Source organism: Arvicanthis niloticus, chromosome 4 (genome assembly GCF_011762505.2).
Source record: "Arvicanthis niloticus isolate mArvNil1 chromosome 4, mArvNil1.pat.X, whole genome shotgun sequence".
Taxonomy (NCBI): domain Eukaryota; kingdom Metazoa; phylum Chordata; class Mammalia; order Rodentia; family Muridae; genus Arvicanthis; species Arvicanthis niloticus.
The window spans coordinates 60,207,952-60,226,044 of NC_047661.1; the positions used below are offsets into that span (position 1 = coordinate 60,207,952).

Consider the following 18,093-nt stretch of genomic DNA (forward strand, 5'->3'; position numbering starts at 1 on the left):
GGAGTAGCCATTCTAATATTGAATAAAATCGACTTTCAACCAAAAGTTATCAAAAAAGATAAGGAAGGACACTTCATGCACATCAAAGGAAAAATCTACCAAGATGAACTCTCAATTCTGAAGATTTTATGCCCCAAATGAAAAGGCACTCATATTTGTTTAAAAAAAAAAAAAGTGTTACTAAAGCTCAAAGCACACATATTGAACCTCACACAAGAATAGTTGGGGACTTCAACACCCCACTCTCATCAATGGACAGATCATGGAAACAAACTAAACAGAGACACAGTAAAACTAACAGTTATGAACTAATTGGCTTTAATAGTTATCTATAGAACATTTTATTCTAAAACAAAAAAATATAGCTTCTGCTCAGCAACTCATGGTATCTTCTTCAAAACTGACCATATAACTGGACACAAAACAAGACTCAACAGATACAAGAAGATTGGAATAATCCTATGCATCCTATTAGATCACAGACTAAGGCTGGTCTTCAATAACAATAAAAACAACAGGAAGCCCACTTATACATGGAAGCTGAAGGATTCTCTACTCAATGATAACTTGGTCAAGGGAGAAATAAAGAAAGAAATTAAAAACTTATTAGAATTTAATGAAAATGAAGGCACAACATATCCAAACTTATGGGACACAATGAAAGTAGTACTAAGAGGAAAACTCATAGCTCTGAGTGTCTACAAAAAGAAACTGGAGAGAGTATACACTAGCAGTTAATAGCATGTCTGAAAGCTCTAGAACAAAAAAGAAGCAAATATACCCAAAAGGAGTAGACAGCAAGAAATAATCAAACACAGGGCTGAAAATAACCAAGTAGAAACAAAGAGAACTACATAAAGAGTCAACCAAACCGGGAGCTTGTTCTTTGAGAAAATAAACAAGATAGATAAACCCTTAAGGAGACTAACCAGAGGGCACAGAGACAGTATCCCAATTTACAAAATCAGAAATGAAAAAAGGAGACATAACAGCAGAAACTGAGGAAATTTTTAAAAAAAAATCATCAGATCCTACAACAAAAGCCTATACTCAAGAAAATTGGAAAATCTGGATGAAATGGATGATTTTCTAGACAGATACTAGGTATCAAAGTTAAATGACAATCAGATATACCATCTAAACAGTCACATTCCCTCCTCCCCCAAAATAGAAGCAGTCATTAAAAGTTTCCCAAACAAAAAAACCCAGGACCAGATGGTTTTAGTGCAGAATTCTATCAGACCTTCAAAGAAGACAACAGTCTTCAAACTATTCCACAAAATAAAAGCAGAAGGAATACTACCTAATTCATTCTATGAAGCCACAGTTACTGATACCAAAACCACACAGAGACCCAACAAAGATAGAGAACTTCAGACCGATTTCCCTTATGAATATCGATGCAAAAATACTCAATAAAATTCAAGCAAACTGAATTCAAGAACACATCAAACCCATCATTTTCCCAAAGGAAATACCTATTGCTGAACTAGCAGTCATAGCTCCACCAAGAAAGGAACAATAAAAAGAAGCCAAAATAAGAAAAGATATTACACAACATGCTGGCATGGTCTAGAAGACCATGCGTTTGTCTAGTCGATTTAACTAACCTGTTTTATTTAGTCAGTTATTAAACTCCTAGTGATAACCTATAATGATATGACATAATAAATAATGGAATAATAGTATAGAGCATATAAAAAGCCAATATGATCCTGAAACCAGAATCCATAGGTACTACAAAATATATACATGACATCAAATTTTCTCTATTTTTAATTAGATTTGTGATTTTGTTGGGGGAAATACAATTACAACCATGTGATATGTCCTAGAAAAATCATGCATGTGTAAGCCTGATGTATTCTTTCTGAACAGATTTTTAAACATTGAAGAAAAGAAAAAAATATCCAGCTATATTATTTCCTCAGACTATTCACATTGACTGTGCAACAAAAATATATATCTTTTTAAGCCCAGGTAGAGCTATTCTAAAATATAATATATGATATATAGTTTTGTGTACTCATGTTTGGGTCTGAAAGTAACAGGAAGAGAAAGGATTAGTAAAATAGAGAAGTCGCATATCACAAATGTCTGGAGACGCGCCATCCCAGGTTCATTCATTACTTGAGAACCCACATGGTTTTAATTGGACTGCCTTCCTTCATGGGTACAATTTTCAATGTCATATCATCATCAAGAACAACTCACAAAGAATAGATGATGGGCGTGAGAAGAAAGAGAAGTCCCCATCTACAGCTCTCATTCAGGGGCACATGCATAAATCAAGCCCTTGTTTATGCAACTTACATAGCAGAAGAACAAAACGGCTCACCTATAAACCTATCATTTGAAAATTCAACGTAGAGCAGTCTAATGGACTTATAGAAGTCACGGTTGACTGTTTGGGATGGACCACAATATCATCCCATGAAACCAGGCTGAAGGGAAATGACCACTGAAACCCCCAAAGCCTTTCACAGTCATGACCATCCTACAAGGAAACAATGCCCACTTACAGATTATAACATTTAACAAGGGCCTCTGCATATTAAAATTAAACACTAGTAATATAATTTCTTTATCCCTCTGTCATGTTGAAACATTTCTAAGTGTTCTCTAATGCATGTGCATCTTCTTGATTAAATTTACTCCTATGAAATACAAACTATGAACTCCTGTAATACTTCTTCATGTAAAACCTGTTTTGTCTGATTTTAAATATGTATTTTGTAGGTTCCAATGTGAAGAGAACTAGAGAGTCACAGTGCTGATTGAAATGCACCAGGTACTAAAATGTCAGTATTCGATAGCATGCGTGGGTCCTAAAGTAGTGTTTCGTGTGTTATCCTTGCAAATGGGATCCATGGCCTAGTGCCCCAGGCTTTGCCACCTGTGAACCGAAGCCTGCAAGGAGGGGTCTCGCCAAGCGCCTCGGCCCTGAAGCATGGCAGCCTTCCAGCGGCTCGCTAGTGGCTACCCATGACTACTATCGGAGTCTACCCAAAGCTGACACGGGCCACTGGTGGGCCAGCTTCTTTTTTGGGAAATCCACCCTCCCATTCATGGCCACAGTGTAGTCTCCTGAGATATCGGCAGAATCCCCCCCAGGCCTCCAGAAGCCCGATCGCCTGTGGCCTGGCTCCTGAAAACATGAAGAAGCAGCCAGTAATCCATCCTGGCCAGACCAACACCAAGGCCCAGTCCTGACCTGTCAGAATGAGCAGCCTGCCCAAGCTGAAGTGGTGCTAGCAACCCTCTCAACTCACCCTGTAAACTAGGAAGGCTGAACAACAGACACCTGCAGGAGCTGGAGAGAGCCCCCTCTTGGTTCACAGCATTGAACTTTCCTGACCCCATAATTGTGTCTTGCACAAAGCAGAAAATAAACTCACAGCAGTCCTCCTCCTCCTCCTCCTCCTCCTCCTCCTCCTCAAAAAAAAAAAAAAAAAAAAAAAAAAAAAGGTCAGTATTTGTGATCTTGCTCACCTGTGTAATACAAAACAATTGAACGTAGAAAATGGCTGAAGTTGGCGTTGGCGGCAGGGAGTAGGGGGTGGGGTGATGGAGGGGGGCTGGGTTGGGCAGAGCAGGCTGTGCTATTGTACAGTGGGTAATCCTAGAGCTCAATAACCTCCCACACATTTCAAAAAGCTACGGGAAAGGACTCTATGGTTTCATACCAAAAACATGACAAATTTTGAGGAGACGGATACAGATAGAATCCAGACATCAACATTTCACAATGTAGACATGTATAAAACGTGATGTGGTATCTCATTTATACATACAATTTATACCTCAGTTAAAAATAAAAAGTCATTTTCTTTCAGCCTGAACAGGTGCACCCCGCTGCCTTCTGACTCGCACAAAGACAAATCAATCTTTGTTTTCCTGGGGAAATAATCTTGTTTTCCTCCTACAAGCCACAAGATTTCTTGGTATGTTAATTTTTTTTAGCAGTTTCTGATGTAGGAGGGTAAGTTTTTCTTTTTCTGCCTCTTAATCCTACTTTGGAATATTGAAGACATTTCTCACAAATTTGGAAACATTTTGTCAATAATATATTCATAATTTTTGTTTCTTGTTCTCTCATTTCTGACTCAGACTTCCGTCTCTTGGTGAGAGAACACTTCCGATTGTGATGCACATGATTCGTGGGCGTTTCTGATTTTCTGTCTCCCGTATTTGATTTTGAACTCTTTCTACTTGTCAGGCTTTAAGGTTCTGAATCTTTCCTTCTGCCAGAGAAAGCCTACCTAGTGGTTTTGCTCTTGTTTTCATTTATATATTGTTGCTGATTTGTAGTTTAAAAATTTTCATTTCTCTCTCTCTCTCTCTCTCTCTCTCTCTCTCTCTCTCTCTCTCTCTCTCTCTCTCTCTCTCTCTCCCTCTCTCTCTCTGTCCTGGTGAGACTCTCCCCATTTTCCAGAAATGTATACTTTCCTTTAAATTATTGAAATATTTATCTCAGCTACTTAGCACTTTCGCCATCTCAGCATTCGTTCCTGCCCACTGTATACACTGCACATTCCTCCTAGCCATGCTTTATACTCATGGATACTTAAGAACCCAACAACGTTACATGGAGCATGATATGGAAGTTAGATTTGCAGGCTTTACCATGTTGGCAAAGGTTTTATTTTTATTTATAAGAATATTGAGATTTGTTCTGTGAATAAATTTACAAATGCGTTTTCACTGATGTTTATATCAGATTGTAAAAACAATTCTCCTGTGTCTTATTCAAGTGCACCCACAAGTTGTGGTTGAAGGATGAGTTCATAAAAATGTAAGGTAGATGAAATTCTTGTATAATAAACCAATTCTGTCTTGATGTTTACATGTAAATTATTTTAATCCATTATAAATAAGTGCTGTGGCTTTTTAAAATAGTGAGATTATGTAATAACACAATTCATATTTATTACTGAAGTGTAAAGCTAATTGTGATTTTACTTGTTTGTCATGTATTTAAGTTGGGGGACAGGACATAGCTTGGTGGTTACAAAGCATAACTAACATGAACATTCAATTAAGTTTAAAAGAATATTACCTATAGCTATGGAAACACCATTCTTTCTGTGTGATTTTATTTTGGAGTCTCATTTGACTACTTAAAGTGTTCCTTCCAAGATCCTTCCTCTCTGATGAGCCATAACAGAGTAGGTCATGTCATTTTTGGCTGGAAAGATCTGTGTTCGTAGAGCAATCACTGACTTAATTTTCTCTTTTGTCAGATCTTGTGAAGCCTTCTCTGACTCACATGTATCTTCATATGTGGCCAAAGCTTCAGGTAAACAGTTTTACAGATATCTGGGTCTTTTTCTGATGGCGCATCATCTTCAGGCCTTGCCCCACACTTCTGAGCTTTGCTTTTCGCTCCTTAAATCCTGCTGCCTGGGAGCCACAATTCAGGTGACTGGGGAGTTTTGTATTTTTCTTCTTTCAAGGATCATAGCCTCAGCTTGTCAGTTTCCCCACACCTAAAAGGAGTTCTGTAAATCTAAGCAACTTTTATAGTTGCTTACTGTGAAAGGGCAAGCCTGGTATCCTTTCTTGGTAATTGCCAGTCCAGACTTGTCCAATGAACTTCTAAGCAACACAACCTCTTTGTTGCACACGTAGCAGTTTGCCTCAGACCTGTCACCTTAAGTCTGTTCCCCATTTTGTTTTACTACTAAGCGAAAGAAAAATTTACTCTCCACTGTACATTATTCACTAATCTCTAATTTATGGTTTTTTAGAAAATATAAACTTAACAATAAATATTTACAGAGCCCATACTTAAGATTTCCTGGGAACTGTGAAGCTTAGCATGGGTATTTTATGGCTAATATCCACTTATAAGTAAGTGCATACCATGCACATCCTTTTGGGACTGGTTTACCTCACTCAGGATGATATTTTCAAGATCATTTGCCTGCAAAATTTATGATGTCTTTGATTTAACAGTTGAATAGTATTCTATTGTGTTGATGAGGAAGGAAGGCACAAGTAAGTGTGCTTGAATCTCACAGAGAAGGGAAAATAAAATAGATGTTAAGGAGATAGATGGAGGGAGGGAACTGGGTGGGAGAGGAAATGGGGGGTTCAGACTCAGGTGTGGTGAGGGACAGGAGAGATGGCCAGATACCCATGAATAGAATGAATGAATAGCAATCTGCAGCTGACAGGGATGTGGAGGTGGGGGTCATCTCCAGGATAAGACAGAGACCTGAGATAAGGGAGGCACCTGAGAACCAATGGGGGTGATATTAGCTGTTACTCACAACACTAGGAATAGGGAAACTGAAGAGACCTCCTCCTGTAGCCAGTCAGTAACTCCAATGGAGCAATAGGGACAAATTTTTTTTTGTTAACATTGATCCCTAGTGGTTTTTAAATTTTCATAACTATTTTATTACATAAGTAATACATATTCATTGCAGGGATCATAAAACCATAAATGAACAAAAACATAACAAAAGCTTTCCATATCCTGTCACCTGTGGCATATAGGCTTTTTCAATGTGTATATGCTATTCATGTTTTGTAGCTTCTGTTATTCTGAGCATCAAGGAAAGACTGAGAACAAGAAATTGTATTTCATTGCCATTTTGTCCCAAGGATGTTTGATGTTCCAGGATACATTCAATATATACTTTGCCAAACATGACATTGGATAAACTTAGGGATGCTATTTATGCAACGTTCTCTCTTTATTAAGTTCCCTTAAGTACTGTGGTAGACTGGACACAAAGATGGACTTTGGAAGCAGAAGGCAGGATTTAAAACTGTATTTTCTTCATTTTGTGGTTCTGTCACTGTTATACATTACGTAGCAAGATTATTTGAGATAGCCAATGTCTTATCTCTTTAAACTTTCAATTTCATGTGGTTTAGTATAGTTCCTAAATCTTTTGAACATAGCTTTCTTTTTTTAAAAAAATTGGATATTTTATTTATTTACAGTTCAAATATTATCCCCTTTCCCAGTTTCCCCTCTGCAAACCCCTATCCCATTCCCCCTTACCCTGCTTCTATGAGGGTGCTCCCCCACCCACCTACACACTCCTGTCTCACTTCCCTAGAATTACTCTATACTGATCATCAAGCCTTCACAGGACCAAGGGCCTTCCCACCCACTGATGCCAAATAAGGCTCCTTCAGCTCCTTCAGTTTTTCCCATAACTCCTCCATTGGGGTCTCTGTGCTCAGTCCAATGGTTGGCTGCAAGCAATTGCATCTGTATTGATCAGGATCTGGCAAAGCCTCTCAGGAGACAGCTGTATCAGGCTCCTGTTAGCAAGCATTTCTTGGCATCAGCAATAGTGTCTGGGTTTGGCGTCTGCCTGTGGGATGGATTCCCAGGTAGAGCAGTCTCTGGATGGCCTTTCCTCTGGTCTCTGTTCTGCTCTTTGTCCCTATAATTCTTTTAGACAAGAGCAATTCTGGGTTAAAATTTTGAGATGGGTGGGTGGCCTCATCCCTCAATTGGGGAGCCATGCCTAACCTCTGGATATGGTCTTGACAGGTTCTCACTTCCCTTTGTGGGATATTTCAGCTAATGTCATCTCCGTGGGGTCCTGGGAGGCTTTTGCTTTTCTGGCATTTGGAACTTTCTGGTTGCTACCCCCCAGTTCCCCATCCCCCATTGCTACACACCTCTATTCAATTTCTATTCAATTTCCTGACCCTCTGTACATCTCCTGTGTCTACTGTGTCCCGGGCAGGTCACACTTGGGCCAAATATTGTGACAATAATAGTGGTCATGTCTGTGAGCTTGGATGTGCCAACATTCCTGGGGGACAAGTCAGCCATTCTAATTCAACTGACCTAGTCAAAGAGCTGAGGAGTGTTACAATGCATAGCTGTTTCTAACAAAAGGATCTCCCTTTTCATTATTTTTATAGATGACACTGGAACACTTCAGTGTACTGGGTAAGAAGAGGAATGTGGAACCCTATGGAATCCCAGGATTTATAAGGACTAGAGTCAATGCAGTTCATGTGTGAACTTAGTGATGAAAAAAAGGAAAAAATGGGCAGTGACTGGAATGACACGGGGGAGCAAAGAAAGGCTGACTATTGTAAATTAAGAATGGAAAAGGGGCATTTTTTGGGTAATAAAGGGAAATAGAGCTTCTGTATAGAGTAAATCACCTCAGAGAAAAAGAAAGAATGATTGACGCAGAGAAGTTCTTGTTAATTAGTTATGGAGGCAGGAGATTCATTTGACATATGGATGCTTTAATAGACTGTTAAAAAGTTCATTTTTAGGTTATATCACAATTAAGTTGAAAGAATGAGCACTGCCGATCCCCTGTCTGTATTCTTACAAACAATCAGCATATAATAGCTGGATATGGTGGTACTGTCTTGCAATGTCAACACTTTGCAGACTGAGGCAAAGAGAATCAGAAGTTTGGAGTTAGCCTGGGCTATATAGTGAGGCCTTGTCTTAGACAGATAAACAAACAAATGACATAATAATGATTCATTATTATTCAGAGGACATCATTTACCTTATGTTTTTTTCTGCTGTTGAATATTTTATGGGGATTGGCAAATTTAAAATGGGATTCTGGGGAAATCACCATCCTTGACCTCAAGTTGTACTACAGAGTAATAGTGATATAAACTGCATGGTACGGGTACAGAAATAGACAAGTTGATCATGGAATAGAATTGAAGACCAAGAAATAAAACCATGCACTTATGCACACTTTGATAAAAAAGCCAAAACTATATGTTGGAAAAAAGAGCATCTTCAACAAATAGTGTCCGTCTAACTGGTGTTCTGTACATAGAAGAATGGAGACTGATAAATATTTACAAACTTGCACAAAGCTGAAGTCCAAGTGGGTCAGGGGCCTCATCATAAAAGTAGATATACAGAATCTAATAGCAAAGAAAATTTTGAACACATTGGCACAGGGGAAAATTTCCTGAACAGAACATCAATGGCTCAGGCTCTAAGATCAACAATTGACAAATGGGACCTCATGAAACTGAAAAGCTACTGTAAGGCAAAGGACACTGTCAACAGGACAAATGGTAACCTACATATTGAGAAAAGATCTTCACTTACCCTATGTTTGATAGAGGGCTAGGATTCAAAATATATAAAGAACTCAAGATGTTAGACTCCAAAAAAACAAATAAGCCGATTAAGAATAGAATGCAGAACTAAACAGAGGAATCTTAAATGGCTGAGAAGCACTTAAAGAAATATTCAACAATCTTAGTTATCAGGGAAATACAAATCAAAACAATCCTTAGATTCCACCTTAAACCAACCAGAATGGTTAAGATAAAAGACTCAAGTGACAGCATCTGCTGGCGAGGATATGAAGAAAAGGGAGTACTCTCTCATTCCTGGTGGGAGTGCAAACTGGTACCAGCACTCTTGAAATCAATCTGGCAGTTCCTCGGAAAATTGAAATGAGTTGTACCTGAAGACTCAACAATACTGCTCCTGGGCATATATTCAAAAGGTGCTCTATCATATCACAAGGACATGTACTCCACTATATTCATAGCAGCCTTATTTGTAATAGTCAAAAACTAGAAGCAACCCAGATGTCCCTCAACCAAAGAAAGGATACAGAAAATGTGGTTCATTTACATAATGGAATACTGTTCAGCTACCAAAAACAAAGACATCATGAAATTCAAGGTCAAATGTATGGAATTTGAAAACGTCATCCTGACTGAAGTAACACAGACATACATGGTATGTACTCACTGATAAGTAGATACTAGCCAAACTCAACCCACAGACTGTAAGCAGTTTAATAAGAAGGAAGGCCCAAGTGAGGATGCTTCAGTTCATCTTAGAAAGGAGAAGAAAATAATCGTGGGAGGCAGAGGGAGAGAGGGACCTAGGTGGGAGTGGGAAGCAGGAGTTGAAAAGAAGGACAGGATCATGCATTAGGGGAAACATGAGAGAAGCCCAGAAGGCCAGGAGAATGAATGAAAATATGCAGCTTCTGGGAGTAGAGGTGGGAGTAATGTCTAGAAAGTCCAAAAGACCTGAGATGAGGGGCTCCCAGGACTCGATTTAGGGTGATTTTAGCCAAAATGCCCAACAGTGAGGAGATGGAACCTGAAGAGACCACCTCCAGTAGGTACTCAGGGCCCCCAGGGCATCCCCTGGGGTCACCAACCCACCTTCAAAAATTTCGACCCAGAATTGTTCCTGTCTAAAAGAAATGCAGGGACAAAAATGGAGCAGAAACTGAAGGAAAGGCCATCTAGTGACTGGCTCAACTTGGGATCCATCCCATGGGTAGGTACCAAACCCTGACACTATGCTTACTATGCTTACTGATGCTGCGATGCGCTTGCCCACAGGAATCTGTCATGGCTGTCCTCTGATAGACTCTACCAGCAGCTGACTGAGGCAGATGCAGATACTTACAGCCAATCATTGGACTGAGGTCAGAGACCCCTATAAAAGAGTTAAGGGATGGATCGAAGGAGCTAATGGGGATGGCAAATAGCCTGGACCCCTGAGAGCTTCCAGAGACTAAGTCACCAACCAAAGAGCATAATGAGCTGGCCTCAGACACATATGTAGCAGAGAACTGCTTTACCTGGTTTCACTGGGAGAGGATGCACTTAATCCTGTAGAGACTTGATGCCTGAGAGAAGGGAGATAAGGCAGGGAACACCCTCTTAGAGGCAAAGGGGTGGGAGATAAGGTGAAGAACTCTATACCGGGATGGGGGCAACATTTGGGATTTAAATAAAATAATTAATTAGTAAATTGGATGTACCTTCTATTACAGAATATCTTCACTCCCTGAATATTTTCTGTTGAATATTCCTTCTTCCCTCTCTTTAACCTTTGACAACAACTGATCTTTTTTTCCCACTATTTTCTTAGTACTGCTTTCCCTAGAAAGCTATCTGTCTTTTCTATATATTTTTCTATTATATAACATACATTCAGTTTATTACATGTCTTTTTGTGGTATAAAACCTACTTTAAAATGATATATGGTGTCTTTATGTACCTAAGTTTATTCCTCCAATGTACCTGATAAATGCCATTTTTATTGCTTCAAGTTCTTAAAATTACAACTAAATAATCTATAAATATGCTTGCCCAGGGCTGGTGAAATGGCTCACCTGGTGAGACGGCTGGCACCTACCAGGTAAGCCTGATGTTTGAGTTTTCCCAGGATCCAAGCATAAAGAGAGAATTTCTTCTTACAAGGTTTCCTTAACATAGGCATCACTATATCTGTTGATTTTATTTTAACATATAGGTGTCTCGTTCAGGCATCTTTTCTTAGGATGACTGTCATTTCTTTTTCCATTCTTTGCTTTTTTTATGGTCAATTATCAATTGATTGCATTTAAGAATATCTATCTGGAGGCTCTTTGCTTCATGACATCTACCCATTTGAATACCTAGCACATTCTTCGGGCACACTGCTTTGATTGCTGTAGTTTGGCTTAGCCTTGGTCCTCCTAGCTCTTTATGGTGGATATTTCAAGGGCTGACTTTTAATTTAAAACTCTATGCTGTGCCAACGAATACAGATATTATAGAAGTTCTGTGAGGATTTTATTACAGTTAATAATGTGCAATGAATGTTTAAAATCCCACAATTGCTCACATTCAAGCAGCTGATAATGGAATAGTCAGGGTGACACTTGGCTCTGCTTCCATTATCCTGTCTTTGCTTTATAACGTCTGAGCAGTGTTTCAATTAGATGAGAGACAGTAATGCTCATCTGAAGGAAGTCGTCCTTCTTTAGAGACTCCAAGGGAAAAGGAATAATACATATGAATGAGGAGGTACACATGTTAATGCATTGAGTTAGAGAGGTAAAACAAGAATTTTAAAACTTGAAACATTCAATAGCCATTGAAATTAACGGACAAGAAACTTGACCAAACTTAAGGGAAAAAAATAATTTATGTGGATGGTTTATCAGAGCCACATCTCTAGATATAAACCATGAACTGTGAATTTCCCTGTGTTAAAGATTCTAGAATCCTGACTGATTGAAAATTCAGACTCTGAAGAGTTGTAATTATTCAAAATTATTTAGGGTTGTCTTTTAAGAAAAAATATTATTTATTTACTTACATTATTTACATCTTGATTGCAGCTTTCTTCCCTCCTCTTCTCCTAGTCCTCCCTTTCCTCTCATCATCTATCTGTCCATCTGCCGTTCTCCTCAGAAGAGGGAGGTCTCCCATGGATCTCACCCAGCCTTGGCATATCAAAGTGCAGTAAGACTAGGTGCATCTTCTTCTATTGAGGCTAGACAAGGCAGCCCAGTTAGGGGAAAGGGATCCAAATGCAGGCAATGTAATTGGGGTTGTCTTTCTTTCTCTTAATAATCATCCACTGTATATCTTTGTGTTGGGTGTAATGTCTTTTTGGCCTTTGTCTTTTGAATCTATTTTCACCAGACCATTAGTTTCCAGGAGCTGAAAGCCAATAATGTCTACAGACAGTGTCTGAATCCTAAAATAGAGGCTTCCTGCTTTCTGGTCACCTGTATACCTGCTGCCCTCAGAAAATTGATTTACGAGTTTCTTTTATTTTATAGATATAAAAAGTTCACACAAACAGTTCTACCTGGGGAACCATGACATGTTATGTGGCTATCATCACCTATATCAGGCTCAGAATAAACTATGTTTCATTCAACTCCTTTGAAGGGAAGGTACGTTTTGCTTTGGTGATAAAACTTAAGTTTGCTATCATTTTCAAGTGCTTCTGTACTTAAAAGTGATTCAGTTTCCTTAAAATAATTATTAATCAGGAATCTGTACTTATTTATTTCTATAACTTATATATAGCAAGCCCCAAATCACAAACATAATTTTCAAAAATTATCTTGTCTTATATGACTAAAAATTAAGTTTAAACCAAATCATATACTACATATGTTAAGAAATCATACACAAAATATATGTAGTTATATTTATTGATAATCACTTTGTAAAGAAAGAAATCACATACCCAAAACAATAAGTATAGCACACTGTTACTAATATAGTTTCTTTTATATTTTTAGTTGTCTAGATATATGATACAGAGTATTATCTAAAATAAACAAAATTCTAACTACAAGGTATTTTTAATATTTATATTGATTATGTAAAATTTTATATTTTAGTATATATAAATGAAAGCAATAATATAAACCTACATGTATGTGTGCATTTGACTATTATAAAGATGAAATCTTTGGTAGAAAATGATGGTGCACCGCAATTTTAGATATAATTTACATTCACTTCACATGAAAGCTGTAAAAATCCATTCCATTTGAAAATTCATGAGTGCTGTCCCTAGTGCTGTCTTTGACAAGGTAAGAAACAGTTGGATTCATTCTAATTTGTTCCAAGCCACGGTAATTAGAGAGGGCGTGAAAAATACCTCTCCACTCAATTCTCTCTAATTATTATAATACACACAAAAACACTCTTAGGAAAACAAATACATCGGGTCCACTCTCTCCAGTCTCTGGAAATGCAATGCAGCATGTTTTCTCCCAAGTCAATGTACAGGGAAATATGTGGCAGAGAACTACAGATACCCATGGGAATCATTCTTGAAGGTTTTGTAAAGGTGCAAATATGGAGTCACTAAAGTTCTCAGAAAAGAACCACAAGTGTTGCATCCGAGTCTTACTCCTCCCATCTGTGTTATTTGAGTGGTATGATACGTTTAAGGTAATGTTAAGTCTCAAGGAATTTAGTTCATTCCAAATTCATTCATCTGACTGAAGTATGCTTGAATCTGGATTATTCTAGCATTTGTACACCTTATTTTAAATCATCTGAAATGAAGAGGAGGCCACCTTTTTCAGGAGCCTGAAGGGAAATTCTAGTCTCTACAACACACTGTGGAGACTTCCCTTGTCTGTGCTAATATCTTTGAATTAGGTTGCACCATGGCCTTCAGTTTCACCAAACATTTACTTCTTTACTGAGTTAGTTACAGTTCTTTGGTAAAGGAGCCAGCTGTTTACATAACTAAAAGATTGTCATTTACAAATCCCTAGAGTTAGCAGAATTCTACAGATAAGAACTAATACAAGGGGACAGTTGAGAAAGAGATAGATCGAATACTGGGGCTTAGGCACACAATACTTGTGACCTAATCAACACTAAGAGTTTGGAAAGAATATTATATTTTGTTCCGTATTCAAGTGATTGTGATTTGCAAATCAATGGTCCTTGTGAACACATAAGTAGTAATTTCTGGTATCTTTGAAAATACTTTAATTAGCAAATGAATTTTGAGGATATAATATGTTTGTGGATCATAGAAACACTAATCCAGGATTACTGGGGTATATTTTAATTGAATCCTATGAGCCCTTAAAAACAGAGGATCATCTCTTAGAGGAAGAAGAAAGCTCACAAAGATGCAACAGATGGGAATCAGAGATTCTAGACATCAAAAACCCTTGATATACAGGTGCTGGCCGAAAAAATACAAGGTCATTTAAAAGGAAGACCAAGTGTGGATGCCTCAGTCCTACTTAGAAGGAGTAACAAAATAGTCAAGGGAGTAAACATGGAGACAAAGTGTGGGACAGAAACTGAAGGAGGGGCCATCTGGAGACCATTCCACCTGGGTATCCATCCCATGTGCAGTCACCAAAGGGAGACACTGATGTAGATGTCAGGAAGTGCATGCTGTCAAGAGCCTGATATAGCTGTCTCCTTAGAGGTCTCTCAGAGTCTGACACATTCAGAGGCAGATGCTCACAGCTAAACACTGATTTGATCAAGGGTTTCACAATGGAGAAGTTAAAGAGAAAACTGAAGAAGCTGAAAGGGTTGGTGGCCCCATGAGGAGAGCAACAATACCAACCAACCAGAGCTCCCCAGTGTCTAAACCACCAGCCTGGGAGCACATAGGGAGGGACCCATGACTCCATCTGTACATGTAGGGGAGGATGACCTTGTCTTGTCGGGCATAGGTGGGAGAGAAGATCCTTGGTCCCATGAAGGATGAACACCAAGTGGGGGTGGAATTTGAGGGTGGGGAGGTGGGAGGGGGTAGGTGGGGGCACATCCTCATAGAAACATGAGGAGGGGGGATGGGATAGGAGGCTCCTGAGTGGTGGGGTGAATGGGGTAAGGGGATAAAATCTGAAATGTAAATATAATATCCAATTCAAAAAAGAATGAGAGAAAAGGTTTTTTTTTTGTTTGTTTTGTTTTTTTGTTTTGTTTTTATTTTTTTCTGAGAGCTAGGGACAATCTGTAGCTGAAAGTACATGTTAGCTTGCTATTGCTGTGACAATGCCATAACAGCTCTTTTAGGAGAAAGGGTTTACTGTGGCTGATAGATTCAGAAGTTTAATCCGTGGTCATTAGAACCATTGCTTTTGGCTCTTTCTGGAGGTAGAAAGACCTGGTGGTGGCATATAGTGATGGAAACCTCTCACTTCTTGTCTCTAGAAAACAAAACTCTAAACCCACGATTTTCTTTGTGCACATTACCTCAGTGTCAGTAACCTAACTTGCTTCTACCAGGATTCATCCTTTAAAGACTCTACTACCTTTCACTACTACCACAGACTGGTGATCATGTCTTTGAACATATGGGCTTTTGGGATGATTCTCATATAAACTGTCTCTCTCTCCCATTTCATCCTTGCTCTCCCCCCACCCCACCCCCACCCCCCACACACAGAGGAGAGAAGGGAGAGGGAGGGAGAGAGACATACATGCACACAAAACAAACAAAACAACATTATTTTGCCAATAAATAGTAAGGCAGGTAATAGACTGTCTCAAGAATTCTCTGAAGCAGAACAAGCAAGCACAGATACAACTGCTACCTGGAGAAGTCACACAGAGAAACTCTATGGTCTAGGTCATGCTCCTGACATACAGAACTTGAGGCAATAAGTATTGTTTAAAACTGCTAAGGATGTCAAATTTGAATCACAACAAAAGGCACCAAATACAACAATTAATGTAAATTTTAAAACTTTAATGGATTGATATTTTAGGAAAACAAAATAAAGCACAGATTTCTTAGAATACAAATATTTACTTATCAAAATGTACAGTGTATGATTACTAATTATTCTTTACTTATAGTCAATATTTGACTTGGCCAATATTCACTAGTGATCAATTTACAGAAAAGTCTTTGTATTCATAAATTGCTCTAGAAATTGAGGCAAGAGAATAAAATTCATTGGTTAACTATGAACAGAACGAATACCACATTGCAGTTAAGTACCCTTTATGCAATACCAGAATATCTAGCTTCTTTTCTGATTTTGACTACATCAACTGACATTCTTGGATGGCTTCAGCCTCTCCAGCTATGGGTTTTATCCAGAACAATGATGTGAACGATCTCTGCTCATTCTGAACGTCTGTGGTTCTGGCAACTGTCAACACGGAGGATGACAGTGGGAAACAGAAAATGGGGGCATCCTGTGTCACCTTTCCTGAAGGATTGTGAGGATAGCAGTAATGACAAAAGTGACTTTGCCTTTCTTCCTGCAATGACTTTCCAGCTGGGACTGGGTTATAACTCATGTTCAGTCACCAGGTGCACACTCATTACCCTATTGTCTATGCTGGGCTACTGGGGCTTCCATATGCGGCTATTCTTCTTTCTGACTTGAAAAACAAAAAACCTGCCATTGACTCTAACTAGCAAAATAAATATGTTTGATGCCACATTCCTGTCATCCCTCCACTTACCTCTAACATCACTTGGAAATTAGTAAAAAATATACCCTTGAATTTTCTATAAAAGTTTACTTTTTAAAATGTTTCATTTTGTTACATTTAAATTTTTTTTATGGTTGTTTGCTTGTTTCTTTCTTTCTATTTCTTTCTGGTTCTGATAATAAGCTCAGTGGGTCAGCCATACTTGTAGATCATATTCTTGAACAGACATTGTGTTTGTTGGTAGATGAATAACCAAAGTAGATAACTTAAAAGGCAGAAAGTGTTTATTTTGGCTCATGGTTTTGAAGGTGTCAATATGTCACTGTTTGCATTGTTCTACAGCCTGTGATGAGGCAAGACATGGCATTCAGAGCTTGTAGTAGAACAAGGATGCTCACCAGAGTACCCCTTTAAGGAAACACATATAAATCAACAAACGTTCTTTTATTAAGCTTTATGTCTTAATGGTTCTCCCTTCTTCTAATAGTTCTATAGGCTGGACCAATTTTACACATACAGACCTTTGACGAACATTTAAAATCAAATCTTGTCAGATGGGCATTTACCGTCTGTTTAAACAAACACATGCCCTTACTTTATGTTATCAAAATGATGATCACTATGTTAGGTAAAATATATGTAAACAAAAGAACATATTTCAAATGCATAAATCACCTTAAAGTATGAAAAACTAAAATATGAAAGAACATTTTCTATTAAATTATATCTATTGTATAATACGGTAATTGGTAGGAAAATTTTTCTAGACTAATTTTTATTAAGCAGCTGCTTAATGCTTAATCTATCACACTGCATGGGAGATGAATTATATTTTTTTAAGTCTGGATTGTGTATTCCATATCCTTAATGTGCTATTTTTCTCAGGATAATTTTTGCATAAATGCACATATGCTAACTCTGTATATGTTTTTGGTATATGTTCCCTAGAGATGATTTTTATTGTACTATAGCCATAACAAATTGAAGAGGGTCCCAGGATTCAGAAGTAATAGTCTGTGGCTATGAGTACCACCTTATTGCTCATTCTTGTTAGGCTGAGCTTTTATTTATGAGCTGTCATTAACTTGTGGTGTCAGTGACATGACTTCACAAACTCTAAACTGTGGGTGGAGATGTCTCACTTAGCAAATCCCCTGCCGCAGATTTGTTACCTAGGCTTCTCCCACTTCACAGCCTCAGTTCTACCAATTATCCATCCTTTAGCCGTGTTTTTCTTTTCTACTCTTCATCTGAGTGCTTCAAAGGCATTTCAAGAATTTTCTTTCATTTCAACTATATCCTATGTCTCTCCTCAAACTCTAATCTCCCATGTTCAATCCTGAGTTCACCATTTCACCATTGGGAATATTTTTTTGGATTCATTTTAACTGATTTCTCAGGGGGCAAGGAATAACCTTGAA

The 18,093-nt window shown here is 38.3% G+C and overlaps 1 pseudogene; it reads left to right on the forward strand.

Moving 5' to 3' along the window:
• LOC117707347 (pancreatic progenitor cell differentiation and proliferation factor pseudogene) overlaps positions 1–3,249 on the forward strand; it is a 52,747-nt pseudogene extending 49,498 nt beyond the window's left edge.
• Positions 3,250–18,093: the final 14,844 nt, after the last annotated feature.